At 37.2% G+C, this 14,370-nt stretch overlaps 3 non-coding genes across 3 annotated transcripts; 2 read left to right on the top strand and 1 right to left on the bottom strand.

Annotated features, from left to right (window-relative positions):
* Positions 1–7,124: 7,124 nt before the first annotated feature.
* Trnag-ucc (transfer RNA glycine (anticodon UCC)) lies at positions 7,125–7,196 on the bottom strand. The gene has a single exon. It is a non-coding gene; the product is annotated as a tRNA-Gly (tRNA).
* Positions 7,197–8,411: 1,215 nt separating this feature from the next.
* Trnag-ucc (transfer RNA glycine (anticodon UCC)) lies at positions 8,412–8,483 on the top strand. Its single transcript has one exon. It is a non-coding gene; the product is annotated as a tRNA-Gly (tRNA).
* Positions 8,484–10,752: 2,269 nt separating this feature from the next.
* Trnag-ucc (transfer RNA glycine (anticodon UCC)) lies at positions 10,753–10,824 on the top strand. The gene has a single exon. It is a non-coding gene; the product is annotated as a tRNA-Gly (tRNA).
* The last annotated feature ends 3,546 nt before the right edge of the window (positions 10,825–14,370 follow it).

Below are 14,370 nucleotides of genomic sequence, written 5' to 3'. Positions count from 1 at the left end.
AATGTCATTTTTATATATTTCAAGCACAAACGCTGAGCAAAATGCAAATTTCTTATTTGGAAATAGTGAAATATATTCCCTTGTATCGCATCATCTCTCTATCAAAGCTGTAATATCAATTGCTATTACAAAATAGAGCACTATGCATCCATCATTATTCACAGCAAATACAGGAAGCAGCAGTTCACTGTCCTTTTCCATATTTAGGGCTAATTATTCAGAGTACGAGAAAACTTAACGGTTAGGACATTTGAAAAAAAGTAGAAAATTGAACTTCTCTCACTGTACAATGGCATGTTAAAGGGAACGCAAACCCAAAGAGCAATGTGGATTGAGTGAAAACAGCAACATTAGAAGAACACATCAGCGAAAGTTTGAAGAAAATCCAATTACTCGAGTCAAAAGTGTCAACGTTTAAAAGTGCTGAACCTGGTAATCAAATTATAAATAAACCTGTGAGCAAGAATTCCATTGTTAAATGTTAACTCTTTACAAAATAGGTCTAACGTTTGTGTCCCTACTCATATATGTTCCTTATTCTATTTATCTAGAATATTCTATTTATCTATTTTTTTTTTGGAGGGGGGGGGGAGGTTAAGTTTAGGGAGGTTTTAACTTCGAGGAAAACATAGAAATTGTTCTACAGTGTAGACCATACTGTCGAGTGTTATTACCTGGTGCGCCTAAAGTAAAATTATGCTAAAAATTGCCATGAAATTATGTCACATCAATACCAAGTCAACCTTTTCTTTTCGCTACAAATTATGGTGCCCGATCGGTTGATAAGAAACCAATGCAGTATGTTGAATAGAAATAAGAATTGAATTGTGGTGCCCAATCACATTATGGTTCCCATAAGGCACAGATCATCTAATCGAATTGTTCTATTGGTGCCCATTCGCATTATGTGGTGCCACTTTGTTTTGTGGTGCCCAGTCGTCCTCCTATAACAGGACGAGCAAAAAAAGTAAATAAAAAGATCCTACAACGTACAAGCGTATCCAAAAGTGTTACAAAAACCGCCTGAAAATTTCATTTCTGAAAAGTTAGAAATTATGCGAGAATTATGCTAAAAGCAGCTAAATTATGCCGAGCACAGCCATATAATGCCAGATGCTGAACTGTGCAACGTTGATCCACGATGGCGAGTACAGCTGTAGCTACAGTGCCGCCCCGGGCGCCGGCCGGGCGGGCTCGTTCGGGCCTCGCTAAGGCGAGCTGAGGCTGTCAGCCGTAAGGCAACGGCTAAACGGCGGTTGAACATCGTATGCTAAATCTCCTTGTTTCATGCTGACAGACAAAAGTCCATTACATCATCAATGCGCGCTTTCAAGGAAATTAGGTGGAACGTCCGCGAGAGCACGACTTAGCATGGCTTGTAGAAATTTAAATACACTCGACCTGCATGGGTCATTCTTTTCATCACCAAGACAAACAACCAAAATAGGCCGCAGGAAGAAACTCGTTTTCTATCCACATAAATATGTACGTACACAATCACTTGTACGACGTACCCAGCGACGCACGGGTGCAGTCGCCGCGTCCGTCCCTTGCGCTGTACAGCTGTGACAGCATACGGCGGAAGGCCATGTTCTTCACTTCTTGCTTTAAAAAAAAAAAATTCTGTCGCGCTGTATCAAGAAATGCTATCAGGTACATGAAAATCTCTCAGGCAGCTAAAATGAATAAGACGTGATACATAACTGCCTTCTCACACTTACCAAAATTTAACTGCTAATGGCCGTACTAACGTTTCAAATCGTCAACGAAATACAAAAGCAGACTACGTATCTAAGCAGACGCGTTGGTACGCCTCTCGCGGCTCCGTTGCGTGTGTTCGCGACGGTTTTGTCAGCTGAAAGAGAAGGGCAAACTGTTCTGCACTCATTTATGTAGTGTGCTCCGATCCCAATCACGTTCACGCGTGCCTGATCAGCCCCTCGATCTGTGCGTCGATTGGACATCACACGTGCTTCAAAGTTACCTTTAAACTAGCGCCCTCTAGTGCTTAAATGCTTGTAATGGCGTGATGTGGAAATTTACAGAGTTTATGAGTTCAACAATAAGCTATGAACGAGAAACAACATACTTGTACTTAATATTGCCTGCGGAAACATCTTGAGGACACTCCTCCGATTTTCCCGTGGGAAATGTTGCACTGTTAGAAGCTGTTGGAACTACAAAAAGAGAGGTTATCAAATTTCTACGTATACTATTACACTGTACCCTGAAATAACAGATTCCTGTAACAATACCGATCTCAGTTAAGCCGAAATAAAAACTTATCATTCGGAGAAACACTGTTGCCCCTGATAGGCCTATTGTTTTGAGGAGAGCAAAAACAAACAAACAAACAAACAAAAATAAAAAACAAAACAAAAACTATTACAAAAACAAAAGCAAAGCAAATCAAAACAAAACAAAAACAATGACATGGAAGACACATTTCAAATATGAGAAATTTGGAACCCGAGTTTTTTTTTTTTTTTTTTTTTTTTTTTTTTTTTGTTTGTTTGTTTTCTATATCCTTCAGCAATGTTTGTAATTAGGTACCGTGTTCTTTATTCCCGGCAGCTGCAGCTGTGCATCAACAAGAATATACACTCAGTAATATTATGAATAGACCAATTGGTCCCATGATTGGGTTAACCCAGTCTTGGGGGATTGGCTGTTCTGTGAATATAAAGACCGGCAGGGAGGGTTGAATCAACTCCCCCCCCCCCCCCCAGATCTTGGCCGTCGACAGTGCAATTGCCATGGAAATTGGCCCACATATTATTATCTGTGGCGCAATCTACTAAACTATAAAACAATAGATTGAAATTTTCATTATATTGATTAATTATGCTATATGCATAAAATAATACATCTTTTTCTAAGCTCCTAGAATCCTAATTTTTGGAGATAACATTCTTTGTAGCATTCCTAACAATAAATATGAGAAAAAAAAAAACCTGGTATCAAAATTAATTTCTTATGTAGGGCTTAGGCCTATTTCTTTGTTTTTCGACCTTTCGTTTTGTCATTTTTTTCAAAAAAAATTATGACAGAACCTATTTCAAGCATGATTATGCTAAAATTCGTTGATTTCAGCCAATGAAAGTGAAAATGATCAAATATTTGTGAATAAGGTGAGAAAACTCCATTTGCACGTGTTAAGCCATTTTCAGTCTGACAGGCATGTACCAGTACAAAAGTCGTGCAGAGTGTCGTAACGGTATGCCCGATTTTCGCGAGAATGGTGTCATAAGATGTGTGAGACTTGAAAGAAAAAGTCAGCTAAAGGTGTGTTCAAAAAACAAACAAACAAACAACAACTCGCGGAATAATCGTGAAAATGTCGAGGGGGGGGGGGTGATTCAACGTCTCCCCCCCCCCCCGGGCCTTTAAATAGGGGTTATTTACCAGGAAAGTTTTGTACGGAGGTATTTTGACTTGCAAGCCACTTTCCCCCTGATCCAGGGCTCCAGGGCTCCCCATAAGTCTCTCTCTGGGACTTTCGTCTCATTCTTTCCATCCTTCAACTAGGCCTAAGGCCATCCAACGAATGGGCAATAAAGTATTTTAAAATACATCTAGAATAGGTCCAATATAATTTGTGTTTTGTGTTTGATTTGTCTTACATTCATTCTGGGTGCATAGGGCCTACATTGATCGGGGGGGGGGGGCCCTCGAGGCTCAGTGATGAACTATTTCTTCCCCTGGCACCAGTGGTATGCACCTATCGAATCAAAGCATCACAGTCTTTATTATGCAGTGTGACTTTCTATTTGAACTTGTTGAACGGCAGATGAATAAATGAATAATTAAGTGAATAGATAAATGAAAATAAATGAATAATAAATAAATAAATAAATAAATAAATAAATAGATAGATAAATAAATGAATGAATAAATAAACAAATAAATAAATAGATAGATAATGACGATGATGATAACAATACTACTATAATGATGATAACAATTATTATAATGATGATGGTGATGATGATGATGATATAATAATGATAATAATAACGATAATAGGAATAATAATAATAATAAAAGTTATAACAATTTCCATCTGTCTATAGCTCGCCTATAAAAAAGGCATGACATCATAAGGATATCCCAATTCTCTATCAAATAGAAAATAGTAGGAATTTCATTTCGTGTTGTCAACCCATAAAATTGCCAAAAGGAAGGAGGAAGAGAAAATGAAAAGATGAAAAGAATGCAAGAAAGTTAGACAAGGCAGAAGAAAAGAAAGGAAAAGATTTATCTAGGAGGAGGAGGAAGAAGAAGAAAGAAGAAGAAGAAGAAGAAGAAGCCTATATTAATGGAGGAGCAGTAGAAGAATTATGGGGGAAAATAGTGAAGATATGTGATGAAAGCAGTTAGAGAAGCCAAGCTTACGTGCAGAGAAGCAGTCTAACAGAGATGAGGAAAAACTGGACGATATTAAAGTGGGAGTCGCGAACTGGACTAAAGTATAGAAAGGGGGGAGGGGGATAAGAACACGCCTGAGAGCGCACGCTTGAGGCGGTCACAATATAGGCCGTAATGACCGTTTACAGCACAGTTCTGTGATTTACAGTACAATGAAAATTTCTGCGAACTAGTGCGAGAAGTCAAAGATTTCGGACTGATTTTTAAAAAGAGCGTCCTCTACCGACTTTCATTAACTGCTCCCTTTTGTCGTATCTTTCTCGTCACTCTTTCAAGTTCTTTGCTTGCCTCTAAATCATGACCAGTATACATGCGCCATCAATATAGATTGTAATGGGCCATGGGCAGCAGCTGTTGTGTGTTCAAAGACAGAGATAATACAAAAACTATTGTACAGATCAATTGTTGAGCACAGAAAAGGACAAATTAATCATTGTAAAGTCACAAAGATATACAAACCATAACTATTAATTTCTCTTATGTAGCATGTTCAGAGAATGTCTTAAATTTGCTTCAATTATTTTGTCGTCTCTTTATAGTCACTCATCAGTCCATCTGATCTGGGAGGGGGGCATTTCATGAAGCATTTTGCAAGGCAAAGTTGTCGAACAAATTTGCTCTCAGACAATCAGATGGAAGGATTTCAGTAGCTTGTAACAGTTTGTCAGAAAAATATCCAACCAAAACTCTTCATGAAATGCCCCCCTGTGGTGGTTCATTTCATATCACTAAGACAAGTTTCACAGGCATCTTTGAACAGGTGACTTTTTTCTTTTTCTTTTTAGAAGAAATGCTTGTTTATCTTCTCCAAGGAAAAGTGATTGTCTGAGAAAAAAAGCACAAAATCCACGATGGGTGACATACCTTCGGCTATAGTCCACTATGAAATCTAAGATTAGGACATGCCCATAAAGTCTGGTTCTCAGTTCAGACAGTTAGGATGTATTCATACTTTACATACACTGAACGTAACTTCATGATGTTTCCATCAACGTTTTATTGTTAATCATATTTTATAATGTGGAAACATGCAAGTTATGTTAGTTATGATAATAAAATACGGGAATTATCCACTGTTTTTTGTTATAAGAAAACAAATATATTAGCAGTAATCGATTACAAAATCTTGGTTTGGACGGTATTTTTGTTTGTTTGTTTTTTAATGGGCGCATCCAAGTTTATAGGGGGAAATGAAATATTAATGATATATACGTGTATATGGCGCTCATCATTTAGAAATGATGTTCATTTGGCCATAATAAGCAAAGATCATTCAGAGTATAAAACTATGTCATAAGTCAGCACAACTCAACGTTTGCATTGCATACTACATTGTCGTTTTAAGCACTGCAGAAATTATAAGTTAGCGTTAGTGATAATGAATGAATCAGGCATGATTGTGATCATTAACCATTCCTTTATAATGATCAAGATTTTAACATATTGTGTATACAATATACTTTTAAGAAATGTGCAATTCCATGTTGTGCTCCAATGAATTGACTTTATCAATTAGATTTAAATCAGATAAACAGAGTGACTGACGTTTTGTCTATGTAGAATATGAATTAAGGAAGTTATGGAATATTACATTTTCACAAGTTTTTATTGAATTATACGCTATATTGAAGAGGTGTGATGACTTCATCAAATCACATTATATCTATGATGTTATTGAACACAGAAAATATCATAGAATTTATGGTTTTGGTTAAAGTTAGAGTTTTGGTTTTGGTCGATGATCATAGCTGCAATCTCCTTCTCCTAAAAAGTCGACGTTGCTATCTATTGTCACAAGACTAACGTGAATTGATGTAAATGCTGTGTCGTCGTAATAAAAATCTAATTGATTTCACATAAAGATCAGACATTCTAATTAGTCGAGCTTTGGATGTGTACAATTCACTTCAAAATGTATGACATTGTAACATCATCACCACGGTCAATACCTTTGAGTATGTGGTTGCGACTATAGAAAAGCTGATTTGTGAAAATATTAAAGTTCCATCACTTTTTTTTTATATTTTGGGTCAAATTTACGACAAAAAGCTATATACAGGTTTCTTTTTCTGATTTCATTCTGTCTATTCTATATTGTTAGAACCAGCGTAGTGTGGTGTGAAATCGTACTTAGAAAAGTCACTGCCTTATCACCGCTTCAAAAAACATTCTTTTGACATGCATGCAAGTCTTCATCACATAAGTTTATTTGTTTGTTTGTTTGTTTGTTTGTTTTTAATTCTAAAATATAGCTAAGACGAAGAGCACAACAAAGATGGCTTTTAAAGGGAAGGGATTGTAGTAATTGACCAAAATAATGATTTTGAAACATTTCTTTGCTGTGCCAACAGTTTGGGAGCGGATTGCCATGCAGGCAGCGACAATAATGGTCTCATTTAAATCATTGTACAGCTTGTAATAAGAAATGGTGCGACAGGTAAAGATTTAAACTTTCTTAACTTTCTTTTGCCGATCCGATTTAAATGGAAACTTGCAACATTGTTATTTTCTTTTTACTGTATTTTGGAAAATCAACTTGAATACTAGCAGTGTAAGTTCTCCTTTTCTTCTCTTTTGTTTATTCTTGCTCGTAAAATGCATTATGCGTAAAAGAAAATGTTTGGAATGTCTCAATTGCCAATTCACTTTAAATTTAGAAGAAGTGAGAAGGAAAAAACAAGCAATCAAAAGGGTTATGCGTTGGCCGGGAATCGAACCCGGGTCAATTGCTTGGAAGGCAACTATGCTAACCACTATACCACCAACGCTTTTGTGATTCTGGTTGAACTTACTGAAATCTTATTCCAGTCGATGCCTTTGACGTTCGACGTGGCAGTTTTGTCTTCTTTCTCGCTCAGTTTTCCTGTGACCTTTGATGCGCACGCACATATTGCAAATATAAACCATAACACAGGCCAGAAGAAATCAACCCACAAATGTACATTTGTATGCTGACTTACCATTATTGAGATTGAGTATTTTTTTTCCATTAAAAGAAAATTGAAAAGTAGAACTGAAAATTTTCCTGCAATCCAACAAAAACAAAGCAAAACAAGCGAATAATTCGTTTGTTTTGTTGTTGTTGACTTTTTTTTTTGGGGGGGGGGGTGGGGGGAGATGGTTTCCTCTAGACATCTCACCACTGAATTGTGTGTAATTAAATTTCATGAACACAATGAACATGTTATGTGATATGTCTGTGTTGCATTGTAGCTTTTAAGTAGTCTACCGTCCTTCCCCACCATTATACGTAGAGCACCCACCCAAACAGATGTATGTATATGTTTTATGAACAAAATAAACAAACTCTGAACACAATCAAACTCGCGAACATGGTTCACTTCTCTATATTCAACGGTGAATCTCGAAATGCATTGTACTGCAGATGGGCCTTGATGAATTTTGTCACTATATGAGTTATAGTGTTGTTAATGATGTTTGATTTGATTTGATTTGATTTGATTTCATTCCATTTCATTTCATATTTCATTCCATTTCATTTCATTCCATTTCATTTCATTTTATTCCATTTCATTTCATTTTATTCCATTTCATTTCATTTCTATTCATTTCATTTGCAGTTGATGATGGGGGGGGGGTTCGGCGTTGTATAGTTGGAATGTTGTCACCTTGCACACGAGCAATTCAAAGTAAAAGTTCTGACACAACCTCGTAATCAAGTTTTATGTATTCTCGAAAAACATTGATCATTCTTTCGTTCTTTTGGTCTAGGTCAAGCAATAATGTATACCCACATTCACTTCACTGTGCTGATCTGCAGTTGCTTGATTTCAGTGCATTACATACGAGCTGTAATTGTCGGAGAGAAGGTATATTCTTGACGCTCAAACTTTTGACCCTGTGTCACCACTCACCAGAAAAGAAACTTTCACTGACACGACTGACGAAAAGAAGAGACTGCCACGTTGCACTGTTCCACAGGCTACTTTAAAACTTTTGTGTGTATCACGAAAGTTAGTGCAGCGTTGGTGGTATAGTGGTTAGCATAGTTGCCTTCCAAGCAATTGACCCGGGTTCGATTCCCGGCCAACGCAGTTTTTTGTTTCATTTTTTTTTTCTCTCTCTCTCTTCAGAGTGATAAAGATGATGTTGAAGAGATTGGTGACTATATTTTGTGGGTAATAATATCTTGGATTTGTTTAATTTTATTCTCAACTTTGTTTCGTTCTAGATTTATTATTTTGTCTTTACTTTAGGGAACATCGTGGAATATACGAGCTTCCTGGTGCAATGGTCATGTTGGTTTGATCACGATAATCATTATTGCATAAATGGCTATAAATGTAACACTTTAATCTGTAGGATATTTCATTTGAAATTCTTACATACACGTATGTGTAAAATTCATCTTTCATCCTTAGAGTGCTCTCCAGATAACCATTGATGAAGAAAACCTAGAAAATTCAAACTTTGTTGAAAGAACTATTAAAGAAATGTAGGTCTATATAATAAAAGACAAATTACTGGTACTCTGATTCAATTGGAGCAATGGATTAAAAGGCGTATGGTTGGGAAGGGTGTAAGAAATAACACACATTTACTACACAAATGTCGAATGTTAAGGACTATTGTGTAGAGATTAGAGCTGAAGGAAAACAGGGGATTAAAAAGAGGAGTAAATACCAGGATGCAAAAGACAACAACAACAACAACAAAAAAAGCCACCTACAGGTGTCCAAATAAGATGATTAGTGGCATTGCTATTTGTACTCGCGACTGGAGTATGATGAGAATAGTACACCAGCTGCATCAAAATCCACCTGAGCATCGTTTGTTTTAATTTAATTTAATTTCAGTTTTATCTTCATACATGCATCTCAATGAAAAATACATCAAATATAGCAAATTAAAAACAATGATACATGATATTTCATTCCCCTCGTACTTCCATCATACTTGTTTTACTGCTAATCTGCTAAAAGGTGGTTATAGGAATATTAATGACGGTCATTATGATGGAGGCAAGGTATTTTACGTGGCAGCTGGAATTGATCTCTCCGAACTGTGTTGAATTCAGGTCTTTAGGATCACAATCGTGCAATACAATCCTTCATCTCCCTTCTCCAATAATCACAAAGATGTAGGCCTATGTGAATTGTGATGGGGGAGGGGGGGGGGGGGGAGCGGAGGGGGTGAAGCTTTAGTGATACCAATGTGGTATTTGCAGAGTAGCTGATACATGATGTCAATGTTGGAGGGGAGAGAGGGAGGCAGGCAGGCAGGAGGAGAAAGAATGAGGGGAATATAGAGAGAAAATGGAGAAGGTTGGAGAGAGGAGAGGAAATGTGTTTATGAGAGAGAGAGAGAGAGAGGGAGAGAGAGAGGGAGAGAGAGGGAGAGAGAGGGAGAGAGAGAGAGGGGGGGGGGGGGGAGAGTATACGGAAGAGTTGGGGGGGGGGGGGAGCGAGAAGCGGATAACGCTGCCTGCCACGTCGACAGACTTCGCGAGCCCAACCTGAACTTCACTCGTGCGAGAGAGGCGAAAAACTTGCTCACGCACAAACATTTACACCTCCACTGTCCAGTCATCTTGATGTTAACGGACATAAAGCTTGGAGCCCCGACAATGCAAAATACTACAGTATCAAAGATGGTTCAACCAGGGAGGGCCACCTCCCTGGTTCAACACACACACACACGCACACACACACACACGCACACACACACACACACACACACACACACACACACACACACACACACACACACACACACACACACAGACCTCAGTGATTACTGCAGTATTGCTGCAGGAGATGAACACATCATACACTCATTGTTGGCCGTCAATTAAAGATTGTGATCCAAGAGACCTCAGTCAACACAATTCCGTGAGATCAATTCATGCTGGCACGTGCTTCCATTATAATGACTCTCATTAATAAGCTCCCTTTATTGCAGATTAGAAAAAAATGATGGACGTATACTACGCTGATAAAATAAAATTTGGATAATATACTTATCTATGCGCTACTCAGTTCGTATGGCCCAATCAATACTATGCAAAATGAAGCTTATTTATCTAAATTAGACTTAGTTTGTGTGTACATATAGCTTGTTTCATCGACTTCAATTTCTTTTATTGATATTTTCTGTTGATATTTACCATTTACAAGTATGATTTTCCTCAGCACTGCGTGCGATGGCGCGAGTGTGAACAGGGGCTCATTAACTCACCAAACTTTTGTCGACGTCATCATTTACAAAAGGAAATACAAGAGTGACCTGTGAAGTCACAGATGCCACGTTTGAGCGCGGCAGGTCGTTATATTGGCAAGTAGTAGGATAGAATAAAACCACGAAGCGTTGGTGGTATAGTGGTTAGCATAGTTGCCTTCCAAGCAATTGACCCGGGTTCGATTCCCGGCCAACGCAATTATTTTGCCTTGCTTCCAGTGGACTCAAATTATTTTGTTTTCTATTCCTCATGTTCGCGCTTTCTATTTCAGGACCATTATGGTACCATCATGTTTGTATGCCAACATGTGCAGTTTAGCACCCTTTTTTTCTTGTATCGTATTATAGTAAGCTCATTTTGATTTGACATCGGTCAAGTCCCTAGTTACATATCTGAATTAATAGTACTTAAAGGGGATGGCTAATAACTGATGAGTGGGAATCAATGGGTATGCTGGCCGACGGGGGAGGGGGGGGATGATTGTTCCAATTCTTGTGCGATTCATTTAACCCTATAAAGCCCAAGGGGGGGGGGCACATTGTGCCCCCCTACCATATTTTCATTTGCGACTCCTACATCCTTTACTCAATTTCAACCAAATTTGGTGACTTTTCCTAAAATCTTATTGCGAACATTTTGATAACATTTATATAACTTAGCTATGTCCGATATTGCTGGTTGCCATGGCAACCGTAAACTGACAACCATGTTCGTCAGATTTTGCATGATTTTCTGTTCTAATTTCAATTAGCAATATAATAATGGATGAAATGGGGGTTTTCTTGGCTGTAATTTGCTGAAGGACCAAAATGTGAAGCAATTATCGTTGTGAATTACCCGGAAATGGTCTTCTTATTATTTCCTTTATTTTTATATGACATAGGCATCAAACAGTAGATATAATAGAAATAATCGAAAATACAGCATTTTCCAAAGACTACCGTTCTATTTTGTGTTATCTTGACACAAGCTTTGCCTGTAATATATTTTTTTTTTATCATATTATCAATCTGCAAACTCAAAATTTCAATATTTGGAAATATGAAATGACTATTGTGATACCAATATAATGTACCCATTCCAAGCAATACGTCATAGGTTTCATATATTTCTTTATATTGTAATGAGTAGCACCCCCACGTGTTGACCTTGAGAAATTTCAACTATAACAAATAGTGAAGGTTGACTTGCTTTTCCTTTGTGGTAAATATGAAAATGATTGGTATAAAATAAAACATATATACTGGGGATAAAGAAATAAAAAGAAAAAAACATGATTTTAGCATATTTCCTATGTATTTCTTTATATTCTGGTAAATAGCGCCCGCAGTGGATGACCTTGAGAAATTTCAAATGTTGGGTCATGTAGAGTATGAGTTGCTCTACCCATGTGCCAAATGACGGCCATACATCATATAATAAAGAAGTTATATAGGGGGGCACAATGTGCCCCCCCCCCCCCCCCTTGGGCCTGGAAGGGGTCAAAATAGCTTGGGCTTTATAGGGTTAAGAGTACATTATTGGGTGAAAATTATTTGTTTCAGAACGGTCTCATATTCAAGTAATGTGCAGTTTAATGCCCCGTCACTGACCAGGCATGCTAACCTGGAAACATTAAACTGCACATTATACTTGAATATGAGACCATTCTGAAGCAAATAATTTTCACACAACAATAGATGAAGAGTTTGTTTGCAAAAACCGATAAGTCCATTTTTGAAGATTTTGAAGTACGGTCTCTGTCATAAAGTATAAAATAATACCTTTTAAATGATATATTGGTCACTACATATAAAGGTATATTTTTGAAGTTATGGTCAAAAGAAGCAAAAATTTTCTTATTATTCTCTTTATTTTGTTGACCTTTAATCGCAAATATCTCCTTTTGACTAATTTAATATGGACTTATCGGTTTTTGCAAACAAACGCTTCAGATATATAACGTACTCTTAAATGAATCCCACAAGGATAGGAACAATCATCCCCCAGCATTCCCACTGATTTCCACTGATCAGTTACTATAGCCATCCCCTTTAAATCTCAAAGACATACTCGTAATTTGCGCAGTTTCAAGGACACTCTTCTCTTACAAATTCCAACACGTAAAACTAAAGTAACATTGGGAGACAGAGCATTTTCATGTCTGTGCAGCTTCCATACTCTAGAATTAAGTCCGGAAATCCCAAACTGTAGCAGTCTTTAGATCACGACTCAAAACACATCTTTTCAATTAACTGTTCATTATTATCAAGCACATCAGAAGCTTTTGAAGCTCAGAAGAATATAAAATTATGTCTAATGGTTTTGCGCTTTATTAATTTAATTGATATGTTATTATTATTAAAGGCCGAAGAGTGTGACAGGGTTTGTTTTGTTCTTGTTTTGTTTTTTTGTTTTTAAATATGTGTGTATGTAAAGGGGAGGGATGAACTCATAAAAACGGATTGGCAAGGAAGATATCGGAATAATGACACTATAGGATGAGTTGGGAGACACAAGGTCAGGGTTTCTGAAAACGTTGAAGTGTATCTAAAAATATGTGCCACGGAGTTTATAAGTGCATTGCTTTATCCTCCCAACTGATTCTTGCGCGGCAACAGCAATAATCTTGCCCACTGCATTTATCTAATTTAGATCTAGCTGTCATGGTTATACAAACTTCAGTTTTGCTAATCATGATTAGACATTCTCCATCTCTCCTATACGTTCTATACATTGTATAAAACGTGTAAAAAATGTCTTATATTCAGAAAGTAAATCAGGAAGACTGGAATGACAAAAGAATGACATCTGCTTCATCGAAGTTTGGGAGATTTAGAATACGAATTTTGAAATTTATTTAAAAGTAAAATAATTAACAAACAAGCAAAATAATTTGATGGAAAGGATGCATCTTTTTCTCATTAATAAATGAGTTTCGTGACGATTTCTGCACAGTCAGTGGTATGCTTGTGGTGTGATTACGTCATCCTTTATGTCCATGCAGTAACTGGGTGGGGGCACTGGGAACTGGGGAACTAATATCTATCAGTGATCATAATTATCAGTATTACATCAGTGATAAATATATCAGTGATGTGTGAAAACGGGGGAAACTTTTGATTCATAACTTTGTTATTCTACAACGCTTATCTGTGTTCTCTGTAAATGCTATAAAGGTATACGGGGGAGCGAATTCTACTTCTTTTACCTTCTTTTATAGGTACCAGTCATTTTGAAGCGAAACTTTTCACTCTATATCATACCAGAGAGTGAAAATATTTCATTTTTTAGATCAAAAATCTGAGAGCGACTTTCAGGTCCTCATCAAAGTCAAATGATTCTGATTTATAGTTGGAAATCCCAAGGATCGCGTTTGAAGCTCCTTGAAAATATTCATTCTTTTCAGCAGTGTTCAGAGTGAAGTTTAGCTACACACACCCAACCGATTGGTGCTAGTCTTGGTTCCAGGGGTAGTGTATGAAATCATTTTTTTTTTTATTCTTTGGGGGAAATCCTCACTCTTTTTAAAAGTTCTTGTTGCTGGTGATGTTGTGTTTTGTTATAAAGGCGTGTATCACTCAGGATTGAGAATTTACGCCACTTTCACAGTGAAAGAGGGGTGCTAGCCTTTGGTTCCAGGGGATGTTTTTTTTTTTTTTTATTTGTCGCACTGGTATTTGATACACACACACACAGCTATACACAAAACACACAAACACACACACACACACACACACACACACACACACACACACACACAC

This window comes from Diadema setosum, chromosome 15, assembly GCF_964275005.1.
Source record: "Diadema setosum chromosome 15, eeDiaSeto1, whole genome shotgun sequence".
In the NCBI taxonomy this organism is placed as follows: domain Eukaryota; kingdom Metazoa; phylum Echinodermata; class Echinoidea; order Diadematoida; family Diadematidae; genus Diadema; species Diadema setosum.
The sequence above is the reverse complement of the archived record's forward strand: the minus strand, read 5'-3'. Positions and strand labels throughout refer to the sequence as shown.